Raw genomic sequence first — 19154 nt, 5'->3', positions numbered from 1 at the left:
TTTTTTTTTTTTTCTTAAAAGGATCTAAGGACCATCTGCATCCATGGTGTTTTTCTGCTCCAAACCGAGGATTCACAGATTCAGGAGATGGGCCTAGGAATCTCCATTTTAACAACTCCCAAGGGCCTTCTTAGGCAAGGTAAAGTAAAAAACAAAACAAAACAAAACAAAGCTGCTACTCTAGCTCAGCTTCCTAAGATAGTGAGGGAACTAATCCTTTTTGTGCACATACTATGTGTCTGGTATTGTGCTCTAATTTTATATACACATGCTATTAGTTGATTTACTCCTATAAAAAACCTTTAGATAGGTTTTCTTATATCCACTTTATAGCAGAGAAACTGAGATTTGAGTTAGGAAACTGCTCAGGGCTCCTTAGCCAGTAATTGAAAGAGACAGTCTAGAAGAGTCCACACCTGACTTCATTACCCTAGATTTTAAGACCTGTAACATGGTACATGTTTCAGATTTAGCATAAATAGCTAGTAGATATAATAATATGTTACCATATATATGGGAATATATTAATCTCATGTTATACTGTGAATTATAAAACATATAATTGATTACTCATTCTAGTGTATCTTTTTTATTGAGACATGATTAACATATAACATGGTAGTTTCAGGTATACAATGTAATTATTTGATATTTAAATATATTGTGAAATGATCACCATATAAATTTAATTAATATCCGTTACCACAGAGTTAACTTTTTTTTTTCTTGTGATGGAAACTTCTAAGATCTCCTCTCTTAGCACCTTTCAAATATATATTGCAGTATTCTTAACTATAGTCACCATGTTATATATTATATCCCCAGGACTTATTAACTGGAAATTGGTACATTTTGACCATTTTCACCCATTTTATATGCCCTAACCCCCCACCTCTGGCTATATGTATAGGTGTGTGTATATATATATATATATAGAGAGAGAGAGAGAATAGAATATTATATGTGTCACATTTTATTCATTTATCAATCGATGAACACTTAGGTTGCTTCCATATATCTTGGATATTGTAAATAATGCTGCAGTGAATATGGAAGTATATTACCTTTTTGAGTTAGTGCTTTCATTTACTTCACATAAACACCCAGAAGTGGAATTGCTGGATCATATGGTAGTTCTATTTTAGTTTTTTGAGGCACCTCTATACTGTTTTCTATAATGGCTGCACTAATTTACATTCCCATCAACAGAGCACAAGGGTTCCCTTTTCTCCATATTCTCTCCAACACTCGTTATTCCTTGTCTTTTTGATAATAACCATTCTAACAAGTGTGAAGCAAATCTCGTTATTGTTTTCATTTACATTTCCCTGATGATTAGTGATGTTAAACACCTTTTAATGTACTAGTTAGCCATCTGTATGTCTTCTTTGGAAAAAATGTATATTCAGATCCACTTTTTAATGTTTGTTTATTTGCTATTGAGTTGTGTGAGTTCTTTACATATTTTGGATATTGACCCCTTGTCAGACATATGATATGCAAATATCTTCTCACACTTAGTAGATTGACTTTTTATTTTGTTGATGGTTTCCTTTGCTGTGCAGCTTTTTAGTTTGATATAATCCCACTTATTTATTTTTGCTTTTGTTGCCTTTGCTTTTGGTGTCAAATCCAAAAAATTATTATTAGGACTGATGTTCAGGAGCTTATTGCCTATGTTTTCTTCTAGGAGTTTTATGGTACAATTCTTATGTTCATGTCTTTAATCCATTTTGAGTTGATTTTTGTGTGTGGTGTAAGATGGTGGTCCAAATTCATGCTTTTGCATGTGACTGTCCAGTTTTCCCAACATTGTTTACTGAAGGGACCATTACTTCCCCATTAGTATTCTTGACTCCTTCATTATAAATTAACATGCATAGGTTTATTTCTGGGCCCACTATTCTGTTCCACTGATCTACATGTCTGTTTTTATGCCAATACCATAAAGTTTTTATTACTATAGCTTTGTAATATAGTTTGAAATTAGGATGTGTGATGTCTTCAGCTTTTTTCCGCTTTCTCAAGATTACTTTGTCATGAGAGTCATTATTTTATTTTTCCCGAAAATTATCTTTTAACATAGGAAATGTATAATCAATGATGAAAGATTGAAGATTATGAATATGCTAACTGTGTCATAGAATCATGATCACATGCTAGCCATAAGAATTACAATGAAGTGTTCTGGATAGAGAACATCCCCTTTTTTCTTCTTGCTACCCAGACCATGAATGCAATAGCTGCTGGTAGAGCAGTCACTTTGAATCACTTGGAAACTGAATGTTGTGGATGATAAGAAGAGTCTGAGTCTGAATGTGTATTCATATTCTGTGTGCAGCTCTGAACAGCTTTCTAGATTTTATATGAGACAGAAATTTCTTTCTTATTTAAGCCCTATAATTTTGGGTTTTTCTCTCTCTCACAGTGGAACCTAATCCTAAACAGTAATTACTTCTGTTATAAAACTCTATCATAAAATATTTTATCATGATAAATAGTAAATGATTATGAATATTAATAAAGCTATATTTGATATTATTTCAAAAGCCATAGCCAACAATGAGAATGTAGTATTTTAGTGGTAATTAATACATATGTTGCCATTTTTATAGGTTCTCAGTTATAATTATTAAAAGTCAGTTTTGTAATTAGCAATCCAACATAAAAATTGTTTGTAGCACACTTCAATTTAAGGTAAACTCAGGATTAAAATGACATAAATCCATTGTTAAACAATTATTTTTGATTCCATGGTAACTTCTTATTAGAGACAGTTTTGCTGTGTCAAAGATAAAATTGAGTTTTATAGGATGAGTAATACATTGAGTCAACAGAAGGACTCTTTCTTTTTCCAAAGTTTCCAACCAGGTTTCTGGCTCTGTTGTGCAAAGCCAAATGTCCCATATCCAAATAAAGTACTCTAGCAGATTTAGGATTGGAATGCAAAAATTATGTGGTAATACTGGATAAAATGGGCCAATGGGAGGAAATATGAACTCTTGGAGAAAGTTCAAGTATCAACTAAACTAGTCAAGGAATTACCGTTTATCATTATAATTGGTATTTAGAAAAATGTTGTCTGAAGAATGAAGGTGAAAGTCCTGCATTCCCTATACAAGAAATTGACCCATTGTATCTAATTTTGTTATAGCAGAATTTTATCCCATGGCTTAAATTTTTTTTTTCTCCTTTCCTTTTTCGAAGGGAACAGCCTTACATGCATAAGATATGTTGTTTTTAATCTATTTCCACTGTAGGTTTAGGGGGTGGGGAGGTAAAATAGGGTTGCTTTGTGAAGCCATAGAAAAAATGAAGATTCAAGAGTTTGATTTAAAAAGGGAAAATTTAGTATTTTATAACTATTGTAAAAAAATTCAAGGAATTCTCTTTCTTGCTATTATTATTATTTGCTTTTTAGGGCCATACCTGCGGCATATGGAGATTCCCAGGCTAGGGATTCAATCAGAGCTACAGCTGCCGGCCTATGCCATAGCCACAGCAGTGTAGGATCCGAGCCATATCTGAGACTTACACCACAGCTCATGGCAAGGCCAGATCTTTAACCCACTGAGTGAGGCCAGGTACCGAACCCACAACCTCATGGTTCCTAGTTGGATTCGTTTCTGCTGCACCACAATGGAACTCCTCTTGCTATTATTTTTGAATGCAAGATTCATTGAACAAACCAAGCAGGGGAGGAGTTCCCATCGTGGCGCAGCTGAAACGAATCTGACTAGCAACCATGAGGTTGTGGGTTCGATCCCTGGCTTTGCTCATTGGGTTAAGGATCCGGCATTGCTTTGAGCTGTGGTGTAGGTCGCAGACGCGGCTCGGATCTGGCGTTGCTGTGGCTGTGGTGTAGGCTGACAGCTACAGCTCCAATTAGACCCTTAGCCTGGGAACCTCCATATGCCGCTGGTGCGGCCCTATAAGGTCAAAAAAAGACAAAAAAAAAAAAAAAAAAAACCAAGCAGGGGAAATTGAGAAGTGGACCTCAGTGGACTTAATAAGACTAGATTTCTGCATTTAGACTATACAATAATAATACTTTACTACATGTTCAGTTTTTAAATATATGTATAACTTTAATTTCGTTAATTTAAGAAGTTGAATTTCTCCCTTTTTTTATTTAACATAAATTCAACTGGGAATCTACAGGCACTCCCTGAAGCTATTAGAGCTACTGCAACCCATCACACAAGGATTCCATTCTGAGGTCTCCCCTAGAGGACAAATTTAAGGAAAGCTCAATTCTAATTTTCCTCCTATATAATACCAGAAGACCACACTGACCCTGTCAGGATTTGATCCTTTATAACTCCATGATTTCTCACCTGAGATTTGGACCATTTAATAGTGCTTTAAGTACTTTAGCAAGGCATTCTTACACTGCATTTCTAATCAGGGAAACATAAAACAAGATCTGTCCTTAAGCTGTTTTACTTTGCCTTGTAATGGTCTCCATTTCCTTTCATGAGGCATTATCTTGATAAATTGCTGTTTTTAAAGATCACTCTTTGCTTGGAAAGTGTACAATGGATCTTTTTGGAATTGAGATTTTGGCCACATGTTGTGTAACCTCCCTGCCTGTTATATCAACACTTCAGGAGATTCCTGATTTGGCTCTTTGTTTCTGATCTGTATACTGGCTATTAGCAAATTAGATGGGTGGATTCTTCCAACAGTTAAGCATAATCTTTAGCTAAACTAAGGACTAAAAAGCATACAAGAATATTATTATACTCAGAAAAATCCATAGAGTACTCAAACTCTGTTAAAAAAAAAAAGAAAAGAAATAGAACACTCCTATTAGTCAGGTCACATTCCTTGAATTCAAATGTTAATTATTGCCAGTGAAAATTACTGTGGTAATTGATTTATAGAGATGTGCTAGAATTTGAATCACTTACCTACATTTATCCCTAGAAATCTAGCAGTAGTTTAAAGAAAACTTACATGGTAATTTGTCTGTACTTATTACACTTGGAGGAGCACTTAAAAAACACTACACATAAACAAAATACAAAGCAGGCTCATCGCTCTGGAGTACAAACAAGTTCCTTAGAGTGACAATAACAATTAGTATAAAAAGAGCAGTGTTGGCTCCACTGAGGATTACTGTTTCCTTAAAAGCAAAAGAGCAATTTGGAAAAAAGTTATCGAAATTAGTCACCGTATCAGTGAGTTGATTTTAAATAATGCCCTAACTTTGAAATAGCACATGGGTATAGTATGCTGCTGGCAAATAAGTGGTAAAGAAAAAAATTATAAATTCATTTGTATTTACCTGGCCTTTCTTTTTGTCAAGTAAACTTTTTACCACAAAGAAGTCAAGAAAACACCTGTCTTGTTGATTTTTCTATAGTATTAGATTTATACCTCTAATAGAGGATTAAAAGACTACTTTGTAATTATCAAGCACAAATCTCAAATTTGTATTTAAAAATAAAGTTAGTGTCATGGCCAAAGTCATGGAGAAATTTAGAAGTGGTGTTTAAAATAGAAATTTAGACTACTGACTTGAAATCCCATGCTCTGACCACTAGACCACACGCCTGCCCAAGGATACTTACATTTTTTACTGAGTTATTCTTCTTTGTAATTAGATGCAGTGATTAGAGTGACTTTTGCATTACTCTGCATTTTTCTTTTAAGTCAGGGTTGTAAGCCACACAGGGCACTGTCCCTTATAAAACTAAACAAGGGATTTTCAGTCTTGCAATACAATCTCTTGATATTTGTTTATAGGTTTTACACATCAAAAAAACAATGAAATCTGTAATTTTTCAAATTACAATCCTCTCATTCTCTAAGTTATGTGCCTATGAGACTTTGCAAATCTTTTGAAGAGAATGTAATCTTTATGCTTACAAAATGTAGGCTTTCATATTTGGGTACAGTTACAAATCAAGGCTTTTTCCTCCCATAATAATCAGTTTCTTTAAGTTGTGGGTTTTCCTTATTTGAAAATAAATTAATGGGAATTTAAAAATATAATTCATCTAGTTATTAAATCTTTTCAATCTTTAAAATTAGAAACCATTTCTATTCTCAATCTGCAAAGAAGCAATGGCAGAAAATACCTTATACTATATAGCATGTTACAATTTAATAAAATTGTAAACAAAATAAAATAACAAACAACTAAAACCGGCTACTTTAAATTTTAAGTAAAGAAACTTTTATGTGACTGCTTATTATTTCAGTTTTTTAAAGACAGGCATATATTGTGTGCTTAAATATTGAATTTTTCTCTATCAAGTACCTGTCAAAAGAGAAAGTCAATTTTGGAATAGCAAAAACTCAAAATACTACAGATGGTTTTCTAAAGAGATTCAAATTAGATAGTATTCAATGTTGCAAAAAGCAATGATAACTTTTATAGCTCTAAACACCAGTTTTAAATTAGAGATTGATATATATGGGAACTAATTTTGCATAATCATTCATTTTAAAATAATACATCATAGTTACTAAATTATACAGTAGTTTTATGTAGAAATTTATACATATTTTCTGAATGCTGTCATGTAATTATTTAGAAATTTTATTCTCAAAATCATGAGTTTTAGACACAGGTTACTTTTTTTCTATTACTACTTTATTTTGAGATGAAAATGTGTTAATTCACATTTTTTTCCAGACCTTCCTGGAGCAATTTGCAAGGCAGGGAGTGAGAGTTGGAGGAGTGGGGTGGCAACAGAAACACATAAAACTTGTTAATCCTTATGTAAGAAGCATGGGATTTTTTGGAGAGTGTAGAGTTTCATGCCCATACAAAGAGGTAGTTTTCCAAGTAGCAGTTGCCTTTTTGTCAAAACTCTAGAAAATAAGTTTGGATAGCAGGTTCTTTGTCTAATTCACCCAACATTGTACCTCCAGTGTCTATAATAACAATTTGTGAATGAATAAATGAGTGACTGGATGGAAGAATGAGTAGCAATTCCTTTGGACATCTTTTAAAACAAGTTGTTAAATTAACATTAATAGTCATGGGTAAACTGAAGATAATCCCACTGCTCAGTAAGTGGTGTAGGAAGTTGTTGACACATTGAAGATATTTGAGATTTGATTGGGATCAGGGATTCCTGAGGGAAGATGGCCACTTCTGTGAATTGAACTTTTCCAAGCAGATCGAAGCCATGGACGTCTTGACATCAAAAACATCCTTTTAAAATTATGGATGAAATGCGATAGCTGGGCTTTCCTTTAAAATCATACTTTTAAGGGTAAGGTGGAGGGAACAGGAAAAAATAGATGAGGTATAGATGAAATAAAATTGCCTACCTGTTGGTAATTGTTGAAACTAGGTATATGGGATCCATTATATTCTTCTTCAGCGGTTAAAATTCTCTATAGAAGTAAACAAACATAAACCCTTTCACTTAAGAGTTCGATATAATAAACATTTATACTACTTAATATGTATAGTTTAATCTTAGAAAGTACTTCTTATGTAGTTTAAGAAAATTTTGAAAGAGATTTGTCTTCATGACAAAGAAATTACTTTTAATTCTAGATACAACTTATGATGGAATCGGTTACCATATCACTGATCAGGTTTTAGATAATATTGAGGAAAAGCTAAGGGACTACCCGAAGCCCCAAGTCACTCTCAGCTCATCTTCACACTCACTATTGGCCATCTTCAGAAAAGACTTAGATGTGGCTTATCACTGGGTGCTGGCCTCCATTTAGGCCATTGAGGCTGCTATAACAAAATACCAGAGTAGGTAGCTTGTAAAGAACAGAATTTTATTTCTCACAGTTCTGGAGGCTGGAAGTCTGACATCAGAGTGCCTGCACAGTTGGGTTCTAGTGATGGTCCTCTTCCAGGTTGCAGACTGCGGATTTCTTAATGTACCCTTTTATAAAGGCACTAATCCTATGCATGAGGCCTCCACCCTCATGACCTACTCACCTCTGAAAGGCCCTACCTCCTAATACCATTTGCTTGGGCATTGGGTTTTCAACTTATGAATTTGGGGGGAATACAAACATTTAGACTTTAGCACACCCTTCAGTGATTTTCCAGTTCTCTTAAAATCTAATTCCTTAACAAAGGACACGTGTATTTCCCTGCCTCTGCAGAGGGTTTTTATTTTATTTTTCAGGTCTTTTTCAGCTCAGTGATTTCTAACTTCATAAATAAACAGTCTAATATATATTAAGTAATTAAGGTAAAATGAGTTTGAATTCTCAATTTGTCTTTAGGCACCATCATAAGTGATGTGATGCATTCAAATAAGAGTTGATGAGCGGAAACGAGGTGATTTTTCTAGCCTATTCCTCATGTTTTCCTACTCAAAGGATATTTTCACTAAGATTGATTTGAAAATGCTCGGCGTGAAAGCTTAAAAAAAAAAAAAAAACAGCTATATATTACAGAGTCCTAGGGGCAGGAATTATCTCTCTACAAGTACCTTTTTCATTTTCTCATAGCACCTAATAAATAATTCCATTACATAACAGACCCCAATACTTTTCTTTACAACTATTACCAACACTATAAATATATATCCTGTCATCAAAACAAATGATCGCAGTCTTTAATAGTGTTTATGTGAAATTTTAAAAGCCAATCTTGTTATTAAATTAAGAAAATATATGTTGGCATCAGTACTAAAACTGAAAAATCATTACTGTAGCAGAGCGAAGTCAAAATTAAGTGAGCTGTTCACTTCAAATGGTACCTTAACTCTAGTATGCATACACTGTATTGCAGTTTCCAGCTGATCCCTCAAATCTACTTACAAGAAGAGAGGTTTATAATTCAAATATTATGGGAAGAGGAAATCTAATTTTGACCTTGAGTCAAATTGATGCCAAAGGGAGTTTATGGTTTTCTTTACTTTATAAGCTATAATTGCAAATACAGTTTCCTTCATCTAAAAAACTATTCCACCCTGAAATTTTCAAACAAAAATAGTTTGCAGAAACGTTGGCAAAAGACATCTTCAAAGGAAACTAACTAGTTTGAATTAGAAGGAGAAAGAGGAGAGGGAGGTGGATATTTTTAAAGGGATTATGTTTTCAATATTTTGGGCACTTGGTGTCTAATTCCTGTTGCTTTTTTAAAAAGCATTTCTCATTTAAAAGTATAAGTAGATTAGTAATTTAAATGTGCTTAATTTGTAAATAAGATAAAAATAACATGAATGTGCATAGGATAACTGTAAGGGAAAAAACATGAAAATCTTTTCTTTAAATATTAAATAGAAACAAAGCTATCATCAGTAAATGGCATAAAATACTAAAATAGATGGGTCCATATTATGGCTTAATAGAGATATAGAAGTGGTATGAATTTTTTTTACCAAAAAATTTTGACTGATTATCTTAATTAGAATATTTGATAATTTAGCATTATGTACAATGCCAATTGCTGGTTGGCTCAACACTGCTTATTGTCACGTGTCTATAGGTTAAATTTAAAACCATGCCTAACTGAGATTAGCTGACTCACCACCTTTGCTACAAGAATTGCATAATGTTCAACGTAAGACAGGTCAGGATTCTGGGAGGTTTTTTTGGCCATGGCTTGTGCAAGTTCCCAGGCCAGGAATCAAACTTGAACCACAGCACCAACCCAAACCACTGCAGTGGCAATGCTGGATCCTTAACCCACTGCACCACAGGAGAACTCCAGGATTCTAGCTTTACAAAGTTAGTATATTATTTCAGTAGGTAAGAGTTTAGTGTAGAGTAAGAGATTAGCATTAAGTAGAAAAGATATTCCTTTTTAGAGTGCAAGTTCTTACACTGATCTTCTCATTTCTTGTAAATATATAACTTTTCTGTGTGTCTATTTTGTTTTTTATATGTGCATGTGTATTTTTTAAATTCTCACACTCGAGTAATTTTTTTCCAGTAAATATTGAACATGGACTTTCATTTCCAAAACCATGTTTGATCAAAGTAGCACAAAGGAGCCCACCAAATTTGTCTCAAATGTTCTTAGCTTACCTTTGAATTAAATGTATCAAATACTGCAATGATAGTTGCAGTAACAAAAACAGGAGATACCTGAATCTTTGAGACTACCTAAACATTGGACTAAGGTAGTTCATGTATTTGTTAAATGGTCATCCTCAAGTTAAAAAGAAAGTTGAGAGGTTCTTATTTGTTTCTAGGAGGAAATAATTAATACAGTAAAATCAAAGGAGCTGGAAAATCTATCCGGAAGCATCACATCTTGCCAGGAATTAGCTTCTGTGTCAGATCAAGCTGAAATAAGTTTAGAAAAATAAAGTCATTCCCTGAAATGATTGCTCCCTCTACCCACCCCCCAAGTCCCACCAGATTAACCAAAGCAAAATAAAAACAATCAAAAAATAAAGATAAAAATGCATTTCATAATCATCAAAATTATAATGACCATTGTGAATATCCAAGACAATATACATGTGGTGAGACCCAAACTTATTTTGTTTGTAGAAAACTTAGTACTTCAAGAAATATATGTTCTGCAGGCCCTTCAGGGAAAGACTGTTTAAAATATATACGATATGTTGAAAGATTTAAAAAATTGGAACCTAGATTTTTGAATAGGTAGAAGTAGGCCCTATCCTCTGAAATTTGAAGGTAATATTTACAAGTAAAATGAAACCTTTTTACAGAGATGCGATTTATATGGAAAATAAATGGTATTAAGTTTAAAAATTTAACAGATAGTATTTCTATCTTTGATGAGTAGAAGGAGAAGTTAGAGGTGGTATTTTAGATCCTTAAACTGTGCAGAGCAACACCATTTAGATCATCCCTTGGCACTACTTTCAAAAAGAGAATATGGAGATTGTGCTATGCTCCTACCCAGTTGGACAATCTGTAGAATCTTAATCTATTAAGCTGAAAATGACTTTACAGAATACCTCATCCAGCCCCCTCATTTTACAGACATGGGAACTGAGGTGCAGAGAGCCTGAGTCACTTTTTCAATGTTATACACTTGGTGGCAGGCTGGAATAAAAATATGGCTTCTTGATCTCTGGTCTGCAATTTGTCCCACTATGCAATATTGACTAATCTCTGTATCTACTCAAAGCCAAAAATGTGTTATTCATAGCATTGATTGCCTTCTTACAGAGATAATATGGGTTAAAGAGAGCTAAATGCCATTGCAATTATTGTCGTTGTAGTTGTTAGATTTCACTCCCAGATCCACCTGCTGGGGCTCTATTTTAAGCCACACAGGCAGGAAAAGTAGTCCACTGTTCTGTAACTTAAAATAATTACTTTGGGGTCAAAACAATTGTGTGAAATTTCCTGCAGGAAAAGTTCTTCCCTTTTTAAAACCCTTGTCTTCTCCCATTTCCCAAAGTAATGGTGCCTTATCTTAGGGAAGAGAGGAGCTTGCCATTTGCCCTGGACTGAACCCCACTGAAAATTCTTCCATTTGAAGAGATGAACAAAATCTTTTAGTAAATGGGTATGCTGAGTTTATCTCATGGAGAAGAGAGGGAGATTGTGTATTAGGATGGGAAAAACTAATAAAAATTTTAACTAGCTAAACCAGCTAAACATTTTATCTATAAAAGTAGATTTTAATTATAACTATTAGTAGAAATGCATTATCCAGATCAGTAATCTCATGTAGGTTCCTAGTACTGCCCTTATTGTAGCATCTGATGCTCCTGATAGTTTGTGCTTGAATATTTTCATTCAAGTCAGAAAGGAAAAATTCACATGTTTGAAAAAGAGAAAAAAATTTCAAGTCTATTGTGATTAATCTTTCAATTTTACTCTCCTTTTAGATTTAGAATAGAGGAATATAAATACATATTTAGGCCAAATGCCAAATGGCTTAGTATTATATCAGCAATTTTCAGAGGCTGAAGCTAGATACCATCATAGAATAAACTTCTTGGATATAAGAAGAAATGTGAAATGTAATTGGAGTTACCCTTTTACAATTAAAAAAAAAACTGTATTAATAGAATTCCAAAAGTCCCATATCATGGTATAGAAACACATATTCATATCATTATCAATCAATTACCCTATTTCTCAATTTAACAACTTAAATGTTCTTATTTTCCTTCTATATAAGATTATCAGCTTTCACAATGGTCCCTAATTTTGCAACACTTTACCCTTCCAATGCTTCCAGTATACAAAGAAATTTTAACTCCAAGTTATAGCTGCATGTTCAAAGCAAATGTGCAGATATTAATCAGTGCATTCGAATGTCCTTCCTTTTTGGTGTTATGACCTTCTTTGCTAACTGTACAGATGCAGATGTGATGATGACGTAGGTATGTGGCTATTTGACTTTACAAAAGCCAAAGGGCAAGCTGTAGTTGGAGTCAAATAGAAAGTTTGGCCAAATACCAAAGTCAAAGTCAAACTTACACTAAATCCCTAATTCAGAGTTTGGTAGAACATTTCAATAAGCAAAGTATTTCCTAATTTTCTGTAATTTCTCTGCTTCTTTTCCTCCTTTTCTGGAGAAATAACTAGACATTTTAAACTGAAATCAGTGAATTCCTCTAAAATCCACAAGATGGTGCTGTGAAGTGGCATTTAGAAACATTTTAAAAACCATATGTCTTCTAGAAGCAATTTTTAGTCAGAGCCAAATAAGTACCATTTAATAACATCCACTACAGATAAAGCTATTTTTAAAAAAGCAATATCGACCAGATTCCTTGACACAAGGAAGGCGTACATTTACTCTTAATGCTACCTTCTAATAATTTATCCCATCAATTATACTTCTGTTCATTCTGTTATTGATCTTAGGTTTTAAGAATATTGTCTGAGAAGACTAAGAACTGAGCTTGGGTTTCAGCAGAGCTAAGTTTTAATAGGAAAAATACCAGACTGAAACAGAGACCAGAGCTCTAATTGGTCCTCACCTGAATTGCTGCATCCATTCCGTCTCATCCAGCTGTTCCCAACCAAGGGCATTTTACCCCTGGGGGACATTTAACAATGACTGAGACATTTTTGATTGTCACAACTTGTGGGGGGAGGCTGCTACTGGCATCTAGTGGGTAAACATCCTACAATACACAGGACAACCTCCACAACAAAGAATTATCCTCCCCCAAATATCCAGTAGTGCTAAAGTTGGAAAACCTGACCTTTGTTCACTCCTTTGTTGGTTTATCTGTTCATTCATTAATTAGTTCACACATTTATTCACTTATGATTGTACTTATCTACCCATCAGTCCATTAATTCATCTCTTCAACGAATTTTTACAAAGTGTCTGCTATGATTCAAGACTGGACTAATCTTAAGGATTAAAATATTAATATTCCTGTTCAGTCTAACAGGGAAGCAAGACACTTATGAAACAATATAACAGTAATATGTAATCAGTGATTCACTCCTAAGATGTTCTGAGAACACAGAGAGTATGATGAATTCTGGAGAAAAGGACAGAATTCAGGAGGGTGTCATAGAGGTGGAGGTTGTTTATTAGGTGGGTGGAGGCCAATTTTGAGCAAAACACAAGCAAAGCCAGAGACATATAGTAATTTAAAACGTGTTTGATGTGCCATATACTGCTGTGGTATGAGATTAGAATGAGGAGGAGGGTTAGGAAAAGGAAAGGAGAAATCTCTGAAAAGTACATGGGGCGCCACTGAGAAGGGCCTTGGATTTCATCCTCTAGGCACTGATTTTTTAAAAATAGAAGAGTGATATTAGACGTATGCCATTCACTTAAACTTTTTAGGTCTAGGTTTCACACCCTTAAAGTGTTTGATGAGATATATTTCAGATTTCCTTTTAGCTTTGAAACTATGTTTTATAATTATAAAGCCAGTCCATTAGATATATTAAATACTCTATATTCTTTAATTTATATTACATCAATAAAAACCATAATATCTATGAAGAAAATATTTTTTCCATACAAAAAAATTGTGTTGTCACAGATAGTTACTTTCATTATAATAAACAAAATACAATATATTCTTATGAATACATTTGGTATTTATTTTAAGGCTGGAGATACTTGAGAAGATCAAATTATTTTGCAGACTATGCAGTCTTCCAATTGGTTTATTCCTACGTCAATAACTATTTTAGGTTGCATCCAGGATAAATTTTTAAAATATCTCTTCAGCAAACTTTTCTACTATTTTTACTTTTACCAATAAATTTTAGACAATCTAATTAGAGCTGAGTAGTTTAACATATGTTTTATAATTTGAATAAGTACTTCAAAAATATTGTGTTTTAGGGAAGTAAACACATTAATAAATGAAGAAAATGCAAAGATTACCAATTGTTTGAATTTTACTTGAGTAAATTAGTAGCTATCAAGTGGATATTTGATTTTGATTTATGTAATGTATTTTCATTACTTATTTGTCATTTAATATTTGAAATTTAAATTCAGCTTTAAAATATGGGTAGCTGAGACCACTGCTGTAGATCAGTTCTGTTGTCATTCATAATTTAAGCCCATAGATCAAATGGAATAAAATAAAATCAAATGAAAAGGAAAAAAATCAAATGGGAGGTGCAAAAAAGAAAAATGGACCCCATATTTAAATAAAATACAGACATCTCCTATGAGATACACTGCCATCCTTTTGCCCCAAATGGAGAAATGAAGATACTGATGTCAAAAGCGACAGAGGCACTGAGAAGGGCAGAGCTGTATTACAGTCTTCTGAACTGCTTAGATAAATAAACCACTTTCATCCTCGCCTGTTGTCTGACTATAATTGTCTACTTTATTGCATCTTTTTGAATCCCTTTGTTGTTCTTCCTCTGAATCTTTACCTTTCTATTTTCTGTGCCACATTTCCAGAAGTTAAAGATCTTGATGGATCATTTCAGATTTGAATGTCCATTTGTATTTTCTTCCACAGAAATCACTATTAAAATCCATCCAATAGTTTGAAAATAGTGTGGACTTTCTATGCTTGTGTTTTGAGACAGCATCATGGACTTGATTCAAGATAGGTTAATTTTCATAAGATAACTTGGTATGATGTTATAAAAAAGATTTCAAACCCTACAAAAGTAGTTGAACTAGTCAGTGGTTTTGAAAGGCACCTTAGGGTTCAGAGAGGGGCCATGGAAGAAGCAGTATCGAGGACAAAGTGTAGGACCGCAGGGACACCCCCATTGCCAACTGCTAACCCACTTCATCACAAACTCTGCTTTTGGAGTTCCGCAGCGTGGCACAGTGAAAACGAATCCGACTAGGAACCATGAGATTTCGGGTTCGATCCCTGGCCTTGCTCAGTGGGTTAAGGATCTGGCATTGCCGTGAGCTGTGCTGTAGGTTGCAGACACGGCTCAGATCTGGCGTTGCTGTGGCTCTGGTGTAGGCCGGCAGATGTAGCTCCAATTCAACCCCTAGCCTGGGAACCTCCATATGCCTCAGGTGCAGCCCTGAAAAAGACAAAAATACAAAAAAACAAAACCAAAACCAAACTCTGCTTCCACCTCTACTGCCTATTTGTTCTAGATCTGACACTGAACATTAAAAGGAGGTGCCGGATAATCTTTAAGGCCCATTCTGACTTGAAGTTCTATGAATTTTTTTTTTTCAAATCTTTTCTGAAAATGTAGAACTTTAAATAAAAGAGAGGCACAAGATAGGACAAATAAAACATTAAAAACAACAGCACCAGAAATTTAGCTTTTCCACTTTTTCCTATGAAATTAGACATTTTCTACTTAAAAGTGATGGAAAGAAAAATTTAAAAAGTCAAATCCCTTCAAAAACTGAGATCTAGTAAAAGACAAACAAATCAGCAGGAAAACCTCTGTTCAAACCTTCAGTTAGAACATCCTGCAGAGACAGATCTTGGAGATTTGCCTGAGAGCAGAACTGGTACTCTCCAGAATGGCTCCTTTTCAAAGCAAGGGATGGCTCTGAACACACATGGCAATTAGGACATGTGGACATCACAGAATGCTTCTGTTCAGGGTCTCTGATTCCTGTGTACACAGAAGGTTACCCTCCTGGTATCACTAAGAGTTGACATTCACTCGCATATATAGAGGACATTAAACAACACAGAAGTGTCTACAAGTACACAGAGCATAACTGGACACTGCTGGGCTGTCACAAGTAAACTTTAATAAAAGTTGACAGTCATTACCCGCTGGTTGGAAATTTTAAGTAAATGTTTATTTTTAAAATTTTTTAAATTTTTTTGTTTTTTGTCCTCTTTAGGGCCGCACTTGCAGCATATGGAGATTCCCAGGCTAGGGGTCCAATTGGAGCTGTTGCTTCCTGCCTATGCCACAGCAACAGCAACAGCAACGCCAGATCCAAGCCACGTCTGCAACCTACATATACCACAGCTCATGGCAACACCGGATCCTTAACCCACTGAACAAGGCCAGGGATCGAACCCGAAACCTCGGTTCCTAATCGGATTCGTTTCCATTGTGCCACAACAGGAACTCCAAGTAAATGTTTATTGATTGAACCTCATAATACAACAAAAATTCATGTTATTTAGGGGAAAATGTTTCTAGAAACATTCTCAGCATTTTTCTGGATATCAGAAGATACATTTTGTGGATTTTCAGTTTTAGAAATAGTCTTAATGTAGTCCCATAAATAAAGACAAATTTTCAGCCAAAACTCAAAGGCTATTTTAGGGATTGCTCTTCATCTATAGTATAACTAATAGGTATTTAAACAACAACAACAACAACAAAAAACAGCTTTGCAGAGGGGTTCTGGGAGATACTTCATTCCATTCAGCACCTAGCCTCCATAATAAAAGAATGCCCACATGGAAGGTAGAAAAGGTAAAGAAGGAATTAAGGGATGAATGGATCATAGTCTTTCACTTTTTGGTTAGTTACATGAGTTACATGGCTGCAAATGAATAGAATGCATAAAAAATTATTCCAATTTAAGCTAACGATTATGCTTACATTGTAGTCTACTGGTCTTTCATGATAAAGAGAACAGCCAACTAAAGAGGAAGAACCCAGTCCCTACTGTGTAAAGGAAAAGACATTTCCCAAATATTAAGATGAAAACTTGTTAATTTGGAGAATTGCGCCATTTTTATCCTCCTTCATTAAGACAAAAACGGCTAAAGATCATTTCCCATTATTAAAGCAGAGACGTAAGGGCAATGGAGCTATTTCTTTTAGTTGCTATAACTTCCTTCTGGATATCAAGCTCCTTTTCTTCACTTAAAATAAATGAATAACATAACTTCCCCCACTCCAAACTAAAAATGGCAGCAGTGAGGCTCATTTGCTATTTTAGAAAATGACTAATGGACGCATATTTCATAATGTCACATGATTCAAATAATTTAATACTCACAAGCAATTAAAACCACTTCTGCACTTGTCCTAGGATGACAACTCAAGTCACTCTTTTTTAATCCTTCATTTGTCAGACCACATTTATACGGAAGAGCAATAAAATTTTCTCATATTCCATGAGGAGGGAAGAAGGCAGAATGAAATCTGACACATAGTGCAAAAATATGCTGAAATTATAATCTTAAAACAATTGCACTAGGAAATTAGACTTCTATCTTTCTGAGGGAAATTCTCTACTCATAGTTCCCCGAACACAGATAAATGCTAGCATACGAAAGGAGAAAACAGATTCATTGCATTAATTAAAATACTCTTTAAAACATTATTTCAAAATTACATAGCACAATAGAAAACTTTCTAATTACCACTTTCTGAAATGTGTCATGTGTATAGGTAATGAAATGTATTGAGTTGGTAGAGTTGATTTCTTTTACTTGTTCTAATAACGGTTTGCCTTCTTTTGGGATAAGTTGGCCAAGTCTCCTATATGTGGAAGCCTAGGAAACTCTTTAACAAACTATAAATTTTGTGTATCCTCTGGCCTGGGATTTTCTACCCTTGATATTTTTAGTTTTGTTGTCCATTTGGGGGACTAGAAGAGAGGCTACAGGCAGAGTGGTGCAGTTTCCTCTCAACCCTACAACCAGGAACGGGCTGGCAGGAAGAGGTACATAACCACAGGACAGGGATCAGGATGAGGTGAGTGTGACTGAGTCGAGCAAGTGTCTTTACTTAAGTTTTTGATATTTTGTTCAGCACCGATTTCTTATTTTGTATTAATTTCAACTTCTTAAAATATTGCATTTACTGAATTTTTTGGCATCCACTTACCTTTTGTGCCCAAGCTAAATGCCTATGTTCCTCAACCAAGTCTCAGCCCCACTCAAGCAGCACTGCGCTCTGGATTAAAGAAGATCTGTGGAACAACACCAGAGAGCACAACCTCTCCCTTTTACCCGCCTCGGCTGGAATGGGCCATGGGAGGCTTATACAAGGACTGCATTCTCCCTGCTAGCAAAGATGAAAATGAAGAGTACAGAAAAGTGTCCATTCTGCCTCATAGGGAGTGTTAGGAAGCATTTGCCATTGATGGAACTGACCCTAGGACTTGTAGCTGTTCTCTCTTCCAGTGTTTATTCATTTCTGGACAAAACCCAGAATGAGCCAAAAGAACTAATGCCCCAAACATGGACTTATTAGCAGGAGAAACGAGGAGTCAGAATAACACATTCATCCAAAAAGTATGAAAAAAATCCCTCCAAAGCATGCTAAGTTAAATAAAAGTGAGAGGCTTGAAGTACATACATTTATAAGTGTGACATAAACTCTTTTAAAGCGTGAAATGGGCAGGATTACATGTGATAGAGCTAAACTAACACCAAGGGTACTTTTCCATTCTTGATGAGAACAAAATAATACCTTCAACCTCATTGCTAAACACCTCATCAGACTTACTGTTATCTGTCTCCTTGTATTTTTTGCAAAGATATGCTTATAGTCTTCTGGCAGGGGCAGATGCTGTCCCCGCTTCAAAAAGGAACTCTGGGACCCTGCTTTCTCTCCATTTGTGTTTAACTTGAGTAGAGTGGAGAAAGGGACTAAGGTTTATTGAATAACTCCTCGGTGTTGATGCTTTCAGAAGCATTATCTTTTTTTTTTTTTTTTTTTTTTTTTTTGGCCACCCTGTGGCATATGGAGTTCCCAGGTCAAGGATCCGATCTCAGCCGCAGCTGCAACCTACTCCACACACCTGCAGCAATACCAGACCCTTAACCCACTGTGCCAGGGATTGAACCTGCATCCCAGTGCTGCAGAGATGCCACAGATCCTATTGTGCCACAGCAGGAACTCTAGAAACATTATTTTACTAGGTGCCCCAG

The 19154-nt window shown here is 34.9% G+C and overlaps 1 protein-coding gene across 15 annotated transcripts in view; it reads left to right on the top strand.

Annotated features, from left to right (window-relative positions):
• Positions 1-19154, top strand: part of FTCDNL1 (formiminotransferase cyclodeaminase N-terminal like) — a 387434-nt gene that overhangs the window by 27711 nt on the left and 340569 nt on the right. For 12 of the 15 annotated variants that reach the window (XR_014830075.1, XR_014830076.1, XR_014830077.1 and 9 more), the window contains exon 3: positions 22-139. The exons of the other annotated variants lie outside the window; for them this stretch is intronic. The gene's annotated coding sequence lies outside the window, so the exon portion shown is untranslated. The remainder of the gene's footprint in view (positions 1-21; positions 140-19154) is intronic. 15 annotated transcript variants of the gene reach the window in all.

The sequence above is a fragment of the Sus scrofa genome, chromosome 15 (genome assembly GCF_054392235.1).
Source record: "Sus scrofa isolate SSC_HxYL_T2T_F1_AM1 chromosome 15, Sscrofa_HxYL_maternal_Yorkshire_Landrace_v2.0, whole genome shotgun sequence".
NCBI classification, from domain to species: Eukaryota; Metazoa; Chordata; class Mammalia; order Artiodactyla; family Suidae; genus Sus; species Sus scrofa.
This window is presented reverse-complemented; position numbering and strand designations above follow the sequence as displayed.